Source organism: Procambarus clarkii, chromosome 40 (assembly GCF_040958095.1).
Source record: "Procambarus clarkii isolate CNS0578487 chromosome 40, FALCON_Pclarkii_2.0, whole genome shotgun sequence".
In the NCBI taxonomy this organism is placed as follows: Eukaryota; Metazoa; Arthropoda; class Malacostraca; order Decapoda; family Cambaridae; genus Procambarus; species Procambarus clarkii.
In genome coordinates, this window is record NC_091189.1 from 28,368,989 (window position 1) to 28,386,874 (window position 17,886).

At 42.0% G+C, this 17,886-nt stretch overlaps 1 protein-coding gene across 2 annotated transcripts in view; it reads right to left on the reverse strand.

Moving 5' to 3' along the window:
* The window catches only part of LOC138372957 (sacsin-like), a 91,771-nt gene that overhangs the window by 10,616 nt on the left and 63,269 nt on the right, over positions 1-17,886 (reverse strand). The window lies entirely within an intron of this gene.

Below are 17,886 nucleotides of genomic sequence, written 5' to 3' on the forward strand. Positions count from 1 at the left end.
TGGTGCATAAATAATGGCAGAGAGCCACAACCGGATACAACACATGAAGCACCCCGGCCTGACCAACTGAGCATCAACAACCCAAGGACTCCTCAAGAAAGCACCAATCTCATTCTTCCCCAGAAAAGGAGAAGGATGCAAACGAATGAACCTATCACCTTGACCAGAAGAGCAGAAACCCCTGCGCCAGAGGAGAGCATGAAGCTCCCCAACCCGACCCCCAGAGGCCAATGCTAACAAGAAAAGAAACTTAGAAAAATAATCCTGAACCGAAGGGGCCACAACAAACCGAGGAGAAGACAAATAAGAGCACTCTGTCCAAAGACCAGGATGGCTCAGGCAGCGCATGAGCAGGCCTTAGGTGAAACAACGCCCAAGACAGCTTGCAAAACGGTGCAGAAGTAATGTCAATACCGAAAACAAGCTGCAACGGCTCCGCCAATGCCGCATGATACAAGGCGATAGTATTCGGCATAAGAAATAAGAAGACGGTCCTGAAACAGCCACGAGAGAAAGGACAAAACAACCTTAACCGAAAGCGAAATAAAGCGATGAAGAGAAAAAAAGAACCGGAAGGACCGCCAGGAAACTTTATACTGCTGCCGAGATGAAGCCTGCAGGTGGGACATCATCAAAGAAGCCACTGGATTACCATACAGAAGGTGATAGACTCGAATCAAAAAGATCAAATGCAAAGACTCGAGAAGATTGAACCAGTCTTGTAACAGACCGGACCAATCTACTGAAAAAAAGGCAGAAATGCGGTAAAACCTCTGGGTTCAGACACCGAGCAAGCAGTGCCTGAAACCAAGGCTGAGCCGCCCACCAAGGGGCCAAGAAGACTACTCTCGACTAGTAAGTCTCCAAGCGAGCAAGGACCTGGAGTAACAGCTGAACTGAGGGGGGGGAGAGGTAGGGGGGGGGAAGAGGTAAAGGAACCCCCACCTTGACCATTCCTGCTGAAAGGCATCAACCCCGACGGCCTCGCAGTCTGGGAAGGGTGCCACATATACTGGAAGACGCCTCAACCATGCCGAGCTGAAAAGGTCCACCTCCGGGCGCCCAAATGTCTGGCAGAGCCAACTGAATGAGACAGCGTCAACTGTCCATTCCATGGACAGGGGAATGAACCAAGACAGGCTGTCCGCTAGGACGCTGGACACCCCTTGGACATGAATGGCCAAGATAACTCTGCAGACGAGTCACTGAAAAAAACAGCCCCAAAGAGCCAAGGACTGCATCAAACCCACTCAGTTCAGGAAATGACCCACCGGGGAGCAGTACGAATGGAACCGGATCGTCAATCTGCGGGCGACCCAAACCCTCTGAAGTGAAAACCACACCGCCGCAAACTCCCACACCGAGCTGTGAGCCCAACGGAAGGATGGACCCCACCACCTGTGGCCAGCCTGGTGAGCAGTGTTCACAAAGCCTCAGCTGAGAGACGACGCACCCATGAACACATTGAGCGAGGGCTCGGGTAGGCGCCAAGGCATTAAACACCCGAAAAACTCAAAGAGGAAGCCGGCGATGCATCAGCCGACACAAGCACTGGGAGGTCAAACTCAGCGATCCCAAGAGAGGTGGAAGGGACGTTCCCGAAGGAACCAGATCAGCCAACTAAGCCAAACCAGACCCAAAGAGGGTAGACCATCATCGCAAAGTTCAGGCACCTGCACAGGCCCTCAAGCAACTGCCACATGACCTAGGACCTCCCCCCAAAAAAGCACATGCAGCACCACAGCCAAAGGAGAAACTTCGGAGGGAGAGACAAGAAAACAGTCCGAGAGTCCCACACAAGACCTGGCCAAGTCTGAACCTGGGAGGGGACCAGATTGGACTTCTGCCAGTTCACCAGGAACCTGAACTCGGCAAGCTGGGAAAGAACCAAATCCCTGGCGAGCAAACAAGCGGACCGACTGAGAGCCCAGACCAGCCAGTCGTCTAGACAGGCCAACACCCAAACACCTAAAAGACGCAAATGGGCCACCACGAAGCGGGTGAGGCATGTGAACACGTGAGGAGCCAGGTTCAACCCAAATGGGAGACAATGAAAGTGGTAACAGAGACGCCCCACAACAAACCCGAGCCAGTCCCAGAGCTCTGGATGAATCGAGACGTGCCAATACGCGTCCTTGAGGTCCAGGGAAACCTTCTAAGAGCCCGGCTTCAACAGAAGCCGGACCTGAGACAGAGTGGTCATCCAAAAGTAGGGGCAAGAAACCCAGGAGTTCTGACGAGACAAAGCCAGAATGAACCGCAGGTCCGCACAGTCTCATTTCTGTACTGGAAACAGGTGGGAAACCCACCTGAGAGATGTTGTCAATTCGACTATGCCCAAGCGCACCCACTCCGAGATGACCTGACAGAGTACAGGAGAAGAGGCCTGCCCCTGCCAACCCCAAAGGGGGAGGGGCCACCCAACGTTTTTTGCAGGCTGCGGGAAACGACCCGAAAAGTCAACAAATCGTAAGATCAGGTGTGATGGAAAAGAGCAAACCTCCCCCCCCCCTCATCGCCCCATCAATGGGGCTAACCCTGGAAGGGCCAACACCCCTTACGAGAACCTGACCTGTGCACAGAACGATCATCTCACCGACTAGATGCAGACGGTACCGAAGGCAGCACCGACTCCGAACCCGGCACCTGTGGCCTACCCTGATGAGCGGAATCCCGCGCCCTGGCACGACTCTTCCAGGAGGAACCCCGCGCCCTGGCATGACTCTTCCGGGAGGAACCCCGCACCCCCCCCCCCCAGGACCCCTGGAGAACCAACAGGTCGGACATCGGACGACAGCTGGAAGAAGCTGCTTGCAGATACTGCTCAACCGCAGAGTCCGCAAACAGCAAGGGACAATAGGGTGAAACCTAAGAGCCAGGCCCGAGCAGATTCCAAGAAGAAAGCAAGCACAACCTGCCGTCATGAGAGACATGCAGCGAAAAACAGAGACACCACAAGATCGGTGCAAATAGCTTCGCAGCGCAGATGACATATGAGCAGCCAAGACCAAGGCACTAGACCCGGGAATGGCCCCAAGCGCCTCTACATCCTCTGCAAGCCAATCCGAATACAGCTCCAAGAGCACCTAACCAAACAGGGCGGCCTCGGGGCATCCAAGTGGGAAACCAACCTAGCCTGTTGCAGCAACATGCGTCCATAAAAAAACGAGCCCATACAAGACGGGTTGGAACCCGGAACACACATTCAATGGTCTCCCGAGCCCAGACAGGGGTTTTCAGGGCCCGTAGGGGTAACAACTACGGGAAGCCCAGGCAAGGTGTTGCTAACCGGTTAAGAAACCCAAACATAACAAGAGGGTAGAGGATAGCACTGAAAACCCCTGCGACATTTACAATCACGGGGGCCTAGCAGAGGGCTGCCAAACACTACCAGTGGAACTATAGCCACACTAGGCAGACCCCCACCAGGCATGAAAATAAAAACAAAAGAAAAACCCCGCAAAAGTACACCGTCTCCAGAGGCAGCAGGAACTGGCCGTCGCGTAGGTGGCAGGCTGTGCAACACCTTGACGCCCTAACCAGCACTATACCAATCCCTACCCAGGGCCAAACAAGGGCCCAAGCCCCAGCTGACCCCAAGGGCGAGGCAAATGCCGAGCAGCAAGAACCTCTATGGGAATGGTTCCCGAACGCCCCAGGGAAGATAACCCTGTTACGCAAGGGCAGTACTCACAGGGCTCTTAGAGAAGTCAACCACTAAGCACATGCAGCCCCGGCATGAGGTTACCTTGAGGTGCTTCCGGGGCTTAGCGTCCCCGCGGCCCGGTCGTCGACCAGGCCTCCTGGTTGCCGGACTGATCAACCAGGCTGTTGGACGCGGCTGCTCGCAGCCTGACGTAGGAGTCACAGCCTGGTTTATCAGGTATCCTTTGGAGGTGCTTATCCAGTTCTCTCTTGAACACTGTGAGGGGTCGGCCAGTTATGCCCCTTATGTGTAGTGGAAGCGTGTTGAACAGTCTCGGACCTCTGATGTTGATAGAGTTCTCTCTCAAGAGTACCAGTTGCACCTCTGTTTTTCAACGGGGGTATTCTGCACATCCTGCCATGTCTTCTGGTCTCATGTGATGTTATTTCTGTGTGCAGGTTTGGGACCAGCCCCTCTAATATTTTCCACGTGTAAATTATTATGTACCTTTCCCGCCTGCGCTCAAGGGAGTACAGTTTTAGGCTCTTTAGTCGGTCCCAATAGTTTAGATGTTTTACTGAGTGGATTCTAGCAGTAAAGGATCTCTGCACGCTCTCCAGGTCAGCAATTTCTCCACCTTTGAAAGGTGCTGTCATTGTGCATCAGTACTCCACTCTAGAGAGCACAAGCGTTTTGAAAAGTATCATCATCGGTATAGCATCTCTAGTGTGAAAAGTTCTTGTTATCCAACCTGTCATTTTTCTTGCAGTTGTGACGGCTACTTTATTGTGTTCTTTAAAGGTAAGGTCTTCCGACATGAGTACACCCAGATCCTTTACATTGCCTTTTCGTTCTATGTTATGATTTGCCTGAGTTTTGTACGTGGTTTCCGTTTTTATATTTTCATTTTTTCCATAGCGCATGAGCTGGAACTTATCTTCGTTAAACATCATATTATTTTCTGCAGCCCATAGAAAGACCTGATCTACATCTGACTGGAGGTTCGCCGTGTCCTCTATGTTGCCTACTCTTGTGAAGATCCTAGTGTCATCTGCAAAGGATGATACAGTGCTATAGGTTGTGTTCTTGTCTATGTCCGATATGAGGATGAGAAAAAGTACTGGAGCAAGCACAGTACCCTGGGGGACTGAGCTCTTCACGGTTGATGGGCTGGATATTGGATATTGTTGACTATTACACATTGGGTTCTGTTGGTCAGGAAATTGTAGATCCATCTGCTTATTTTTCCGGTAATTCCTTTTGAACGCATTTTATGTGCAATAACACCATGGTCACATTTATCAAAAGCTTTTGCGAAATCTGTGTAAATTACATCAGCGTTTTGTTTGTCTTCCATAGCATCTAATGCCATATCATAGTGGTCCAGCAACTGCGACAGGCAAGAGCGCCCTGTTCTGAAACCATGTTGTCCGGGGTTATGGAGATGCTGTGATTCCATGTATTTTGTGATCTTACTTCTTAGCACTCTCTCAAATTTTTTTATGATGTGCGATGTTAGTGCTATCGGTCTGTAATTTTTTGCCTCTTGCCTTATTTCCTCCTTTATGAAGTGGTGCTATCTCTGCTGTTTTTAGTATATCAGGAATAACGCCAGTATCTAGGCTTTGTCTCCACAGAATGTGGAGGGCCTGCGATAGTGTTTTTTTACAGTTCTTTATGAATATGCAGTTCCAAGAATCCGGGCCTGGTGCAGAGTGCATAGGCATACTGTTTATGGCTTCTGCAAAATCCAGTGGGGATAGGGTGACGTCTGATATATATAAATAAATAAATAAATAAATAAATAAATGTTTATTTAGGTAAGGTACATACATACAAGAGATTTTACAAAGTTTGTTGGATTAATAGATAGAGCTAGTACATACAATGCCTAAAGCCACTATTACGCAAAGTGTTTCGGGAAGGAAAAACAATAATGACTAAAGTTTAATACTAATGGGTATAAAGAATAAAATGTGTTGAGAACAAATAAAAATAGAGGTAAAAGAGGGGGGAACATGGCTGAAAAAGCAGCACAAATACAATTACAAATTATTACAGACAATTATATTCAAACAGCTTTGTTTTGAAAAAAAAAAACAGACATGGGTTGACAACAGAGGGGTAAGGTAGGTTACAGGGAATTTATTAGGTAGTGCTTCGTTTTTATCTTAAACTGGTTGAGAGAGGTACAGTCTTTAACATGGTTGGGAAGGTCATTCCACATTTTGGGTCCCTTGATTTGAAGAGCATTTCTAGTTTGATTAAGTCGTACTCTAGGAATATCAAAACTGTATTTATTTCTGGTGTGGTGCTCATGGGTTCTGTTACAACCTTCAATGAATCTTTTGAGGTCAGGATTGGCATTACAGTTCAGCGTTTTATATATGTATAATACACATGAGAGAATGTGCAGTGACTTAATATCTCAACATATTCAGAGATTTGAGTAGGGGTACCGAGTGATGTCTGGGGCTAGAGTTGGATATTGTCCTAATAGCAGCTTTGTGTTGAGTAATTAGAGGACGTAAATGATTTTGGGTAGTAGAACCCCAAGCACAAATACCATACTTGAGATATGGATAGATGAGGGAGTAAGAGAGAGTCACCAGGGCAGGGTGGGGTACATAATATCTGATCTTAGAAAGAATGCCAACAGTTTTTGAAACTTTTTTTGATATATTTAGAATGTGTCCCTGGAAATTCAGCTTGTGGTTGATGAGAACGCCAAGGAATTTGCCATCTAATTTGTTACAAATTTGGGTATTGTTTATTTTGAGATTTATTTGATTAGAGGATTTATTGCCAAACAGAATATAGAACGTTTTGTCAATGTTAAGGGTGAGTTTGTTGGCAGTTAGCCAAAGATGGACTTTCTTTAGCTCAGTATTTACTGTGGCATTTAGAGCAGGGGGGTCAGGACATATGATTTGATGTTGGTATCGTATCCATGAAAAATTCCTTTGGGTAATCAATCTTTAGTGTGTTTAATGGCTCGCTGAAAACAGAGTCGTACTGCGTCCTCAGTAGCTCGCTCATTTCTTTGTTGTCATCGGTGAAAGTTCCATCTCCCTTTCGCAGGGGCCCGATACTAGATGTGGTTTTTTTATCTTGATTTTGCATAGGAGAAAAAATATTTCGGATTTCTTTCTATTTCACTGATGGCCTTTTGCTCTCTTTGCCTCTCCTGGGTTTTGTATGATTCTTGTAGCTTCCATTCAATTGTTTCTATTTCTCTACCTAACCTTCTTCGCCGTTCTTGAGATAGGGTGCGACTCTCAAGTTGTTCCGCGATTTGTTTTCTTCGCCTATATAGGGAACGACATTCCCGTTCCAATCTGCATCTCTTCCTCTTCTTTCTTAGAGGTATGCGGTTTGAACATATTTCTAGTGCTACTGAGCTTATTTTTTTCCAGGCACTGGTTCAGGTTTGCATTTTCTAGCTGTTCTTCCCAGTTTATTTCTGTGAAGCCCTGGTTTATTTGCTCCCAGTTTATCTGTTTATTATTGAAGTTGAATTTGCTGAAATCTTCTCCACTGGGAATCTGGACTGGTTTTGAAGGTCTACTCCCCATGGTTGTCATAACTTCAATTATGTTACAAAATGTTAGTGATGTTAGTGATGATGTTGAGATGTTACAAAAGTTAGAGAACCACTTTAACTCCCTACAACAGCAACACACTGCAACCCAAGACGAATCAGACCAACTTAAGCTCCTTGATTCTGTCATCATCTCATCACAGGATTTTCCCCACGAAACTGACAGAGAAGACTGTACTGCCATCGTGATCCAGGAATTGCGTACTAAGTTGAATTATTCTATCGAAGCAAGAGACATTAAGTCAGCTTATAGAGTGGGTACCAAATCATCTGGTGCAAACAACAGAAGGATACGCGTGAAGTTAGATAGCTGCTCCCGCAAGTCAGACCTTATCACTGCTGCAGTCGCTAGGAAATCCAAGGTTTATGTGAACGAATGTCTTACCAGATTCAGACAAAATCTCTTATTTAAACTACGTGGAATTCGCAATAGATCCACTGCTATTAAACATTGTTTTGTGCGCGATGGTAAAATAATAGCTAGGAAGACTGACTCTGGAAAAACTTATGTCATAACCACTGAAGCACACCTCACTTCTTTCCTGGATGACTGTGGGATATCAGCTGAATAACCAGAACATAATTTGTAGTCTCACATACAACCAAAGTGTACTTAAGCTCTGCCTTTCCTTTCCAAAGGTGTTTATTTTTATTTTTATTTTAATTTTTACTTTATTTTTTGTTTATCATCTTTGCCTGTTTTATACTCTTAATTATTTGTTCTTAGTTAATCCCCTTGTCACTAAACCTAGGGCTTTTTATTACCCTGTTAATTAACCATTACTAAGCTAATTATCTTCAAGATCATTTTTTTTTATGATTATTATTTTTCTTATTATTTTTTATTTTACATTTATATTATCAGTCTCTACTGATTTTTTGTGTTTTATTTTATGTAACTTCTGTGTCCTCCCTGGCTATCTATTGGATCTTTATTTTACTTCTAAATTGTTACTATTTTATTGTATCTGCTCTTATTCTTGTGTTTTGCTTTATCGTGTATCTTGTATCATGATCCCTCTGCATCTCTATGCACACTGATATTGATCCTGATCAAAATCTTCTGTCTCATATCTATACCAACCAGCACATTGATCATCATTATTGCAAGTATTTCACAGCACACCAGGCTAAAAACAAACTCCAAAATAGCACCTATCTATCAGTTTATAACCAAAATGTTAGATCACTTGGTAAACATTTTGACGATTTAAATGCACTACTCACAGCACTAGGTACTAACCTATCGTTCATTATTTTAACAGAAACTTGGCTAAATAAAGACTATACCCAACTCTACAACTTAGCTGGTTATAAAGCCATTCATAACTGTAGGCCTAATAAAAAAGGTGGTGGCACAGCTATATATTACCGAGATACATTTATCTGCAACAGTGTTATTAGTGACAGAGATGACTACTGTGAATATACTTTTGCTCAGTTTACAATTAAATCCCTTAAATCCTCTTTGACTATTGGAGCCATCTATAGATTTCCCAATACTAACATAGCTTCTTTCTCAGACAACCTAAGGAATCTTATTATAAACAACAATCTCAACAAAAACCACATCATTCTGGGAGGAGACTTTAATATTGACCTGGGTCAACAAAATTGCTCTCAAGTTGACTATTTCCTTAACAGCATGAACTCCTGTATGCTAATCCCCACTATCACCAAACCTACCCGAGTCACTCAAACATCAGCCACTACCTTGGACCACATATGGACAAACATAACAGCTCCCCTTGTATCTGGTATAATCTACGACAGAACAACTGACCACTATCCTACCTTTCTCATAGCGAACATGGACATAACACCACCAAAAAGCAAGAAACTTTCATTTAGGCTACACAGTGAATCACCTTTAGACAATCTTACAGAGGCACTTCACAATATTAACTGGGATTCTGAATTCAATAATACCCATGATATAAATTCATTAGCTAACCTCTTCCTCTCCAAAACTCTTAGCCTCTACAACCTTCATTGTCCCCTTCTTACAAAGCAAGTAACTGACAAAAGATTAAACAATCCATGGCTCACAAGTGGCATTCTCAACTCAATCAACAAGAAACATGAATATGAAAAGAAAGTTAGGATTGGCCTAGTTTCAAAGGAAGTAGCTAAAAGGTACTCATCAATGCTTACCAGTATCATAAGAAAGGCAAAACTTGCATATTATGTGAATAGATTCAATGAAGCAAAAGGCAACATGAAAAACACTTGGAAAACTATCTCTAGTATCCTAGGAACTAAACAACACTCACATAACCAAATAAAACTCTACAAGGATGGGGATATACCGTCAACTGATTTAGAAATGGCAAATGAATTTAATAGTTTCTTTTCATCGGTTGGTGCTAATCTTGCCAGTAAAATCCCACAGACTCAGACACATATTAACACATATCTCTCAGGCAGCTATCCAAACTCTCTTCTCCTTTCACCAATCAGCCCGGCAGATGTTGTGTCCATCATACACTCTCTAAAAACCAAGGCAGGGAACACCAGTGAAATTCCGTCCATTGTGTACAAGAGAGCCTCCCATGCCCTTGCCCCACCCATAGCACTACTGTTCAACAAATCTATAGAGTGTCACACCTTCCCTGATATCCTCAAAAAAGCAAGAGTAACGCCAGTCCATAAAGGAGGCAATCCGGCGGACATAAACAATTATAGACCAATATCAAATCTACCCATTCTATCAAAAATATTTGAAAAAATTATTTACAAACAGCTCTATTCCTACCTCGTAAAATTTGACATACTCAGCCCCTGCCAGTTTGGCTTCCGGTCCCAAAAGAGTACCAATGATGCAATCATTAGTCTCCTTGACATTATCTACTCAGCCCTTGACAAAAATGAGTTTCCGATTGGACTCTTCATTGACCTAAGAAAAGCCTTTGATACTGTTAATCACAACTACCTCTTACTTAAACTCCAGCATTATGGAATCCGAGGCCTTGCCCTTGACTACATCCGATCCTATCTTAGTGACAGACACCAATATGTAACCATCAATGATACAACTTCTTCCACTCTACCAATTACCGTTGGAGTGCCACAGGGCAGCATCTTAGGACCTCTTCTATTTCTTATATATATAAACGATCTGCCTAATGTCTCTATTATTCTCAAACCTATATTGTTTGCTGACGATACTACCCTTATCTACTCAAACCTCAACCCACATACACTAAATAATGTTGTGAATAATGAATTAAAAAAAGTCCACTTATGGATGTCAACGAACAAACTAACATTAAACATCGAAAAGACTTACTACATCTTATTTGGAAGCAAATCATCAAATGCAATTCAGCTACAGATAGACAACATTAACATCAGTAATAAAAATGATGGCAAGTTTCTTGGCCTATTCCTAGACAAGAGACTCAACTTCAGCACCCACATTCAACACATAACTAAGAAAGTCTCTAAGACAGTTGGTATACTCTCCAAAATCAGATATTATGTTCCTAACTCTGCTCTCCTATCACTATATTATGCACTAATCTACCCCTATCTTAATTATGGTATCTGTGCATGGGGGTCTACCACTGCAAACCACCTTAAGCCCATCATCACACAGCAAAAATCTGCTATCAGAATAATAACTAACTCTGCTTTCAGACAACACTCAGCTCCCTTGTTTAAATCTCTAAACTTGCTAAATATTAACTCCCTCCACACATTCTCTTGTGTCAACTACATTTACAAAACCCTGTTCTTAAATGCAAACCATGCTCTGAAACTCTCCCTGGACAGATGTAATAGGACCCATTATCACCACACCAGAAATAAATATCTCTTTGATATCCCCAGGGTCAAACTTAATCTGTGTAAACACTCTATGCAAATTAAGGGACCTAGTCTATGGAACTCACTCCCTAGTGAATTGAAAAACTGTAAAACTTTTGCCTTATTTAAAAACAAAAACAAAAAGTACCTAACTTCATCTATTTAGTTTCCTACACTGAGGAATAATGATATAAATTCATTAGCTAACCTCTTCCTCTCCAAAACTCTAAGCCTCTACAACCTTCATTGTCCCCTTCTTACAAAGCAAGTAACTGACAAAAGATTAAACAATCCATGGCTCACAAGTGGCATTCTCAACTCAATCAACAAGAAACATGAATATGAAAAGAAAGTTAGGATTGGCCTAGTTTCAAAGGAAGTAGCTAAAAGGTACTCATCAATGCTTACCAGTATCATAAGAAAGGCAAAACTTGCATATTATGTGAATAGATTCAATGAAGCAAAAGGCAACATGAAAAACACTTGGAAAACTATCTCTAGTATCCTAGGAACTAAACAACACTCACATAACCAAATAAAACTCTACAAGGATGGGGATATACCGTCAACTGATTTAGAAATGGCAAATGAATTTAATAGTTTCTTTTCATCGGTTGGTGCTAATCTTGCCAGTAAAATCCCACAGACTCAGACACATATTAACACATATCTCTCAGGCAGCTATCCAAACTCTCTTCTCCTTTCACCAATCAGCCCGGCAGATGTTGTGTCCATCATACACTCTCTAAAAACCAAGGCAGGGAACACCAGTGAAATTCCGTCCATTGTGTACAAGAGAGCCTCCCATGCCCTTGCCCCACCCATAGCACTACTGTTCAACAAATCTATAGAGTGTCACACCTTCCCTGATATCCTCAAAAAAGCAAGAGTAACGCCAGTCCATAAAGGAGGCAATCCGGCGGACATAAACAATTATAGACCAATATCAAATCTACCCATTCTATCAAAAATATTTGAAAAAATTATTTACAAACAGCTCTATTCCTACCTCGTAAAATTTGACATACTCAGCCCCTGCCAGTTTGGCTTCCGGTCCCAAAAGAGTACCAATGATGCAATCATTAGTCTCCTTGACATTATCTACTCAGCCCTTGACAAAAATGAGTTTCCGATTGGACTCTTCATTGACCTAAGAAAAGCCTTTGATACTGTTAATCACAACTACCTCTTACTTAAACTCCAGCATTATGGAATCCGAGGCCTTGCCCTTGACTACATCCGATCCTATCTTAGTGACAGACACCAATATGTAACCATCAATGATACAACTTCTTCCACTCTACCAATTACCGTTGGAGTGCCACAGGGCAGCATCTTAGGACCTCTTCTATTTCTTATATATATAAACGATCTGCCTAATGTCTCTATTATTCTCAAACCTATATTGTTTGCTGACGATACTACCCTTATCTACTCAAACCTCAACCCACATACACTAAATAATGTTGTGAATAATGAATTAAAAAAAGTCCACTTATGGATGTCAACGAACAAACTAACATTAAACATCGAAAAGACTTACTACATCTTATTTGGAAGCAAATCATCAAATGCAATTCAGCTACAGATAGACAACATTAACATCAGTAATAAAAATGATGGCAAGTTTCTTGGCCTATTCCTAGACAAGAGACTCAACTTCAGCACCCACATTCAACACATAACTAAGAAAGTCTCTAAGACAGTTGGTATACTCTCCAAAATCAGATATTATGTTCCTAACTCTGCTCTCCTATCACTATATTATGCACTAATCTACCCCTATCTTAATTATGGTATCTGTGCATGGGGGTCTACCACTGCAAACCACCTTAAGCCCATCATCACACAGCAAAAATCTGCTATCAGAATAATAACTAACTCTGCTTTCAGACAACACTCAGCTCCCTTGTTTAAATCTCTAAACTTGCTAAATATTAACTCCCTCCACACATTCTCTTGTGTCAACTACATTTACAAAACCCTGTTCTTAAATGCAAACCATGCTCTGAAACTCTCCCTGGACAGATGTAATAGGACCCATTATCACCACACCAGAAATAAATATCTCTTTGATATCCCCAGGGTCAAACTTAATCTGTGTAAACACTCTATGCAAATTAAGGGACCTAGTCTATGGAACTCACTCCCTAGTGAATTGAAAAACTGTAAAACTTTTGCCTTATTTAAAAACAAAAACAAAAAGTACCTAACTTCATCTATTTAGTTTCCTACACTGAGGAATAATGATATAAATTCATTAGCTAACCTCTTCCTCTCCAAAACTCTAAGCCTCTACAACCTTCATTGTCCCCTTCTTACAAAGCAAGTAACTGACAAAAGATTAAACAATCCATGGCTCACAAGTGGCATTCTCAACTCAATCAACAAGAAACATGAATATGAAAAGAAAGTTAGGATTGGCCTAGTTTCAAAGGAAGTAGCTAAAAGGTACTCATCAATGCTTACCAGTATCATAAGAAAGGCAAAACTTGCATATTATGTGAATAGATTCAATGAAGCAAAAGGCAACATGAAAAACACTTGGAAAACTATCTCTAGTATCCTAGGAACTAAACAACACTCACATAACCAAATAAAACTCTACAAGGATGGGGATATACCGTCAACTGATTTAGAAATGGCAAATGAATTTAATAGTTTCTTTTCATCGGTTGGTGCTAATCTTGCCAGTAAAATCCCACAGACTCAGACACATATTAACACATATCTCTCAGGCAGCTATCCAAACTCTCTTCTCCTTTCACCAATCAGCCCGGCAGATGTTGTGTCCATCATACACTCTCTAAAAACCAAGGCAGGGAACACCAGTGAAATTCCGTCCATTGTGTACAAGAGAGCCTCCCATGCCCTTGCCCCACCCATAGCACTACTGTTCAACAAATCTATAGAGTGTCACACCTTCCCTGATATCCTCAAAAAAGCAAGAGTAACGCCAGTCCATAAAGGAGGCAATCCGGCGGACATAAACAATTATAGACCAATATCAAATCTACCCATTCTATCAAAAATATTTGAAAAAATTATTTACAAACAGCTCTATTCCTACCTCGTAAAATTTGACATACTCAGCCCCTGCCAGTTTGGCTTCCGGTCCCAAAAGAGTACCAATGATGCAATCATTAGTCTCCTTGACATTATCTACTCAGCCCTTGACAAAAATGAGTTTCCGATTGGACTCTTCATTGACCTAAGAAAAGCCTTTGATACTGTTAATCACAACTACCTCTTACTTAAACTCCAGCATTATGGAATCCGAGGCCTTGCCCTTGACTACATCCGATCCTATCTTAGTGACAGACACCAATATGTAACCATCAATGATACAACTTCTTCCACTCTACCAATTACCGTTGGAGTGCCACAGGGCAGCATCTTAGGACCTCTTCTATTTCTTATATATATAAACGATCTGCCTAATGTCTCTATTATTCTCAAACCTATATTGTTTGCTGACGATACTACCCTTATCTACTCAAACCTCAACCCACATACACTAAATAATGTTGTGAATAATGAATTAAAAAAAGTCCACTTATGGATGTCAACGAACAAACTAACATTAAACATCGAAAAGACTTACTACATCTTATTTGGAAGCAAATCATCAAATGCAATTCAGCTACAGATAGACAACATTAACATCAGTAATAAAAATGATGGCAAGTTTCTTGGCCTATTCCTAGACAAGAGACTCAACTTCAGCACCCACATTCAACACATAACTAAGAAAGTCTCTAAGACAGTTGGTATACTCTCCAAAATCAGATATTATGTTCCTAACTCTGCTCTCCTATCACTATATTATGCACTAATCTACCCCTATCTTAATTATGGTATCTGTGCATGGGGGTCTACCACTGCAAACCACCTTAAGCCCATCATCACACAGCAAAAATCTGCTATCAGAATAATAACTAACTCTGCTTTCAGACAACACTCAGCTCCCTTGTTTAAATCTCTAAACTTGCTAAATATTAACTCCCTCCACACATTCTCTTGTGTCAACTACATTTACAAAACCCTGTTCTTAAATGCAAACCATGCTCTGAAACTCTCCCTGGACAGATGTAATAGGACCCATTATCACCACACCAGAAATAAATATCTCTTTGATATCCCCAGGGTCAAACTTAATCTGTGTAAACACTCTATGCAAATTAAGGGACCTAGTCTATGGAACTCACTCCCTAGTGAATTGAAAAACTGTAAAACTTTTGCCTTATTTAAAAACAAAAACAAAAAGTACCTAACTTCATCTATTTAGTTTCCTACACTGAGCTTTAAATTTGCTCTGTACCTAGTATTACCCAATCTCCTAATTTTTATGTAATATCAAACAACCTTATCATTGTGTTCATTGCTGTCTTCTTTTATGTGCTAGCCATATGCTGTATTGTGACTACCAATTTTTGTCAACTACCATTCAAGCTGTCATTGCAATCAATCTTATATTGTTTCTGCTGTATTGTGCCTACCAATTTGTTGTCAACTACCATTTTAAGCTGTCATTGCAATCAATCATAGCTACCTATGTGCTTTAATATACTGTACCTATAATTTTCTCTCATCTTTTTTTCATTCCATGTAATCTGTTATCATTTTTTTGTCTATAAATTTTGCAAGTATTTACCTCTTTAAAATTTTCTTAGATTAAGGACCTGCCCGAAACGCTGCGCGTGCTAGTGGCTTTACAAGACTGTAATTACCATATTTGTATCCTCACATTCCTTATGTACATTCTTGTATATGCATAAATAAAATAAAAAAAATTAAGTTGTGATCTGAGTAACAGGTATTTGTAATCATTATGTTCCTGATCAATTCATCATTATTAGTGAAAATGAGGTCCAGCGTGTTCTCTTTCCTAGTTGGTTCTACTATTTGCTGGTTTAAGGCAAACCTGTCGCACATCCGTAGCAGGTCATTTGCATGTGCCTGTTCATTTAGGCTACTTCCTGGTATTCTTTCTGATATTACTGTATTAGCCAGGTGCTTCCATTTCAGGTGCCGTAGGTTGAAATCCCCAAGCAGGATGATGTTCGGAGCTGGATTTGTGAGGTTTTCCAAGCAGTGTTCTATTTTCATTAGTTGGTCTTTAAACTGCTGAGGGTTTGCCTCCGGTGACTTATATACAAGGACAATAACTACATTTAAAATCTCTATTTTGATTATCAGCACTTCCACCATATCATTTGAGGTGTTTAGCAGCTCAGTACAGATGAGTGTGTCTTTGATGTAGAGGCTGACCCCACCCTGAAGCCGGTGTTTCCTATCACATCTGAAAAGATTGTACTCTGAGATCCATATTTCACCATCATGGTAGTCCTTTGTGTGGGTTTCTGTTAGGGCTGCAAACACTGCATTTGCCTCATGAAGGAGACCATCTATAAAGTGAACTTTGTTGGATTTGCGTGTTTTTATACCCTGGATGTTGGCAAATATAAATGTTATTGTGTTAGTGGAAGTGCTGGAAGCCTTACTTGGTGTTAATATCTGAGGCTCTGGTAAGGAGGCCACTGTGTTTGCGTCCAGGGTGTATCGTTTTGGAAGTGATTTGTCCAGTTTTGGTAGTAGGACGGGTGTTGTCTGGTGTAGTACCTGTGTGCTTGTTGATAATTTGAATTCCAGTCTTGTGGGTATCTCCCTTCCCCTCTGTAATCCTGTAGTGGTTCCATCTGACTGTTCCTCTCTCTTATATTTACTACTCTGTTTCTGCCTTCCTCTAAAAAATTTCCAGTAGTGTCATATTGATCTTCCCGTCTATAACACTCTGTACCTCTCACATGGAATTTCGGACACTGAAGATTGTAGCATTTTTTGTCCCTAATTGAAAATTGACATAATTTAGGGTGGAAGTATCTACACCCTGTTCCAAAACGGCATGTACCCCTCTCCAACATGTTCCTGCATTTCCGAGGATGCAGAAAATGGCATTTTGCTTCTAATTTTGCAGCCCTGTGGTTGCCAAGGTGGTAAATCCCGAGGAAATGAGACACTTTCAGAGCGGGGGAAAGCCAAGTGGACCTTGCGGACACATTCATGGCCCGACTCGATGACGAGGCAGAGGACATTGTGGAGAGCCTACCATCGCCTCCTACCGAGAGTAGTGAGGAGGTGGAGGAAAACACTATTGAGCCTCGGTCAATGGCATCTGACCCAGGTATGGATACATCCTTGAGTGATTTACAGAAAGCTGACCCCAGTCTTGCAGAATGTCATGATGTAGCTCTCTTTAAGGAGGAGATTGTAGATGCAACAACCGGGTACTATTACAATGATCAGATTTTGATGAGAAAATAGAGACCACAGAGTTCTCCCTTGTCAAATGAGTGGGAGATAGTCCACCAGGTTATGTTGCCTACCTGCTATAGAGAGAAAGTTTTGGCAGCTGCTCATGATGACCCTATGGGGGGACATCAAGGTATTAATATTACTTATCAAAAAATCTTCAAATATTTCTTCTGGCCCAAGCTGAAAAGTGATGTGGCAAAATTTTGTAGCTCATGTATTCCTTGTCAGCTTGTTGGGAAAACAAACCAGACAAGTACTGTGGGGGCTCCCCACAGAAAACACGAAAATTCGTGGCTGTGCCCCACAGAACAACAAAGAACAAGAAACCAGGACAAAGAAAAGGCACTGTAAGACATACGCAAAATGTCCAAGCAAAACACACAACACCTAACACCCCACAAAAAAGCGAGAACCAGCACCTGGCCGACAGTCACAAGATTCCGTCGGGCAGAACAATCTGAGATTGTTCTGCAAGTACAATCTCACTTGCAGAACAGAGACATTACCATGCCACAAG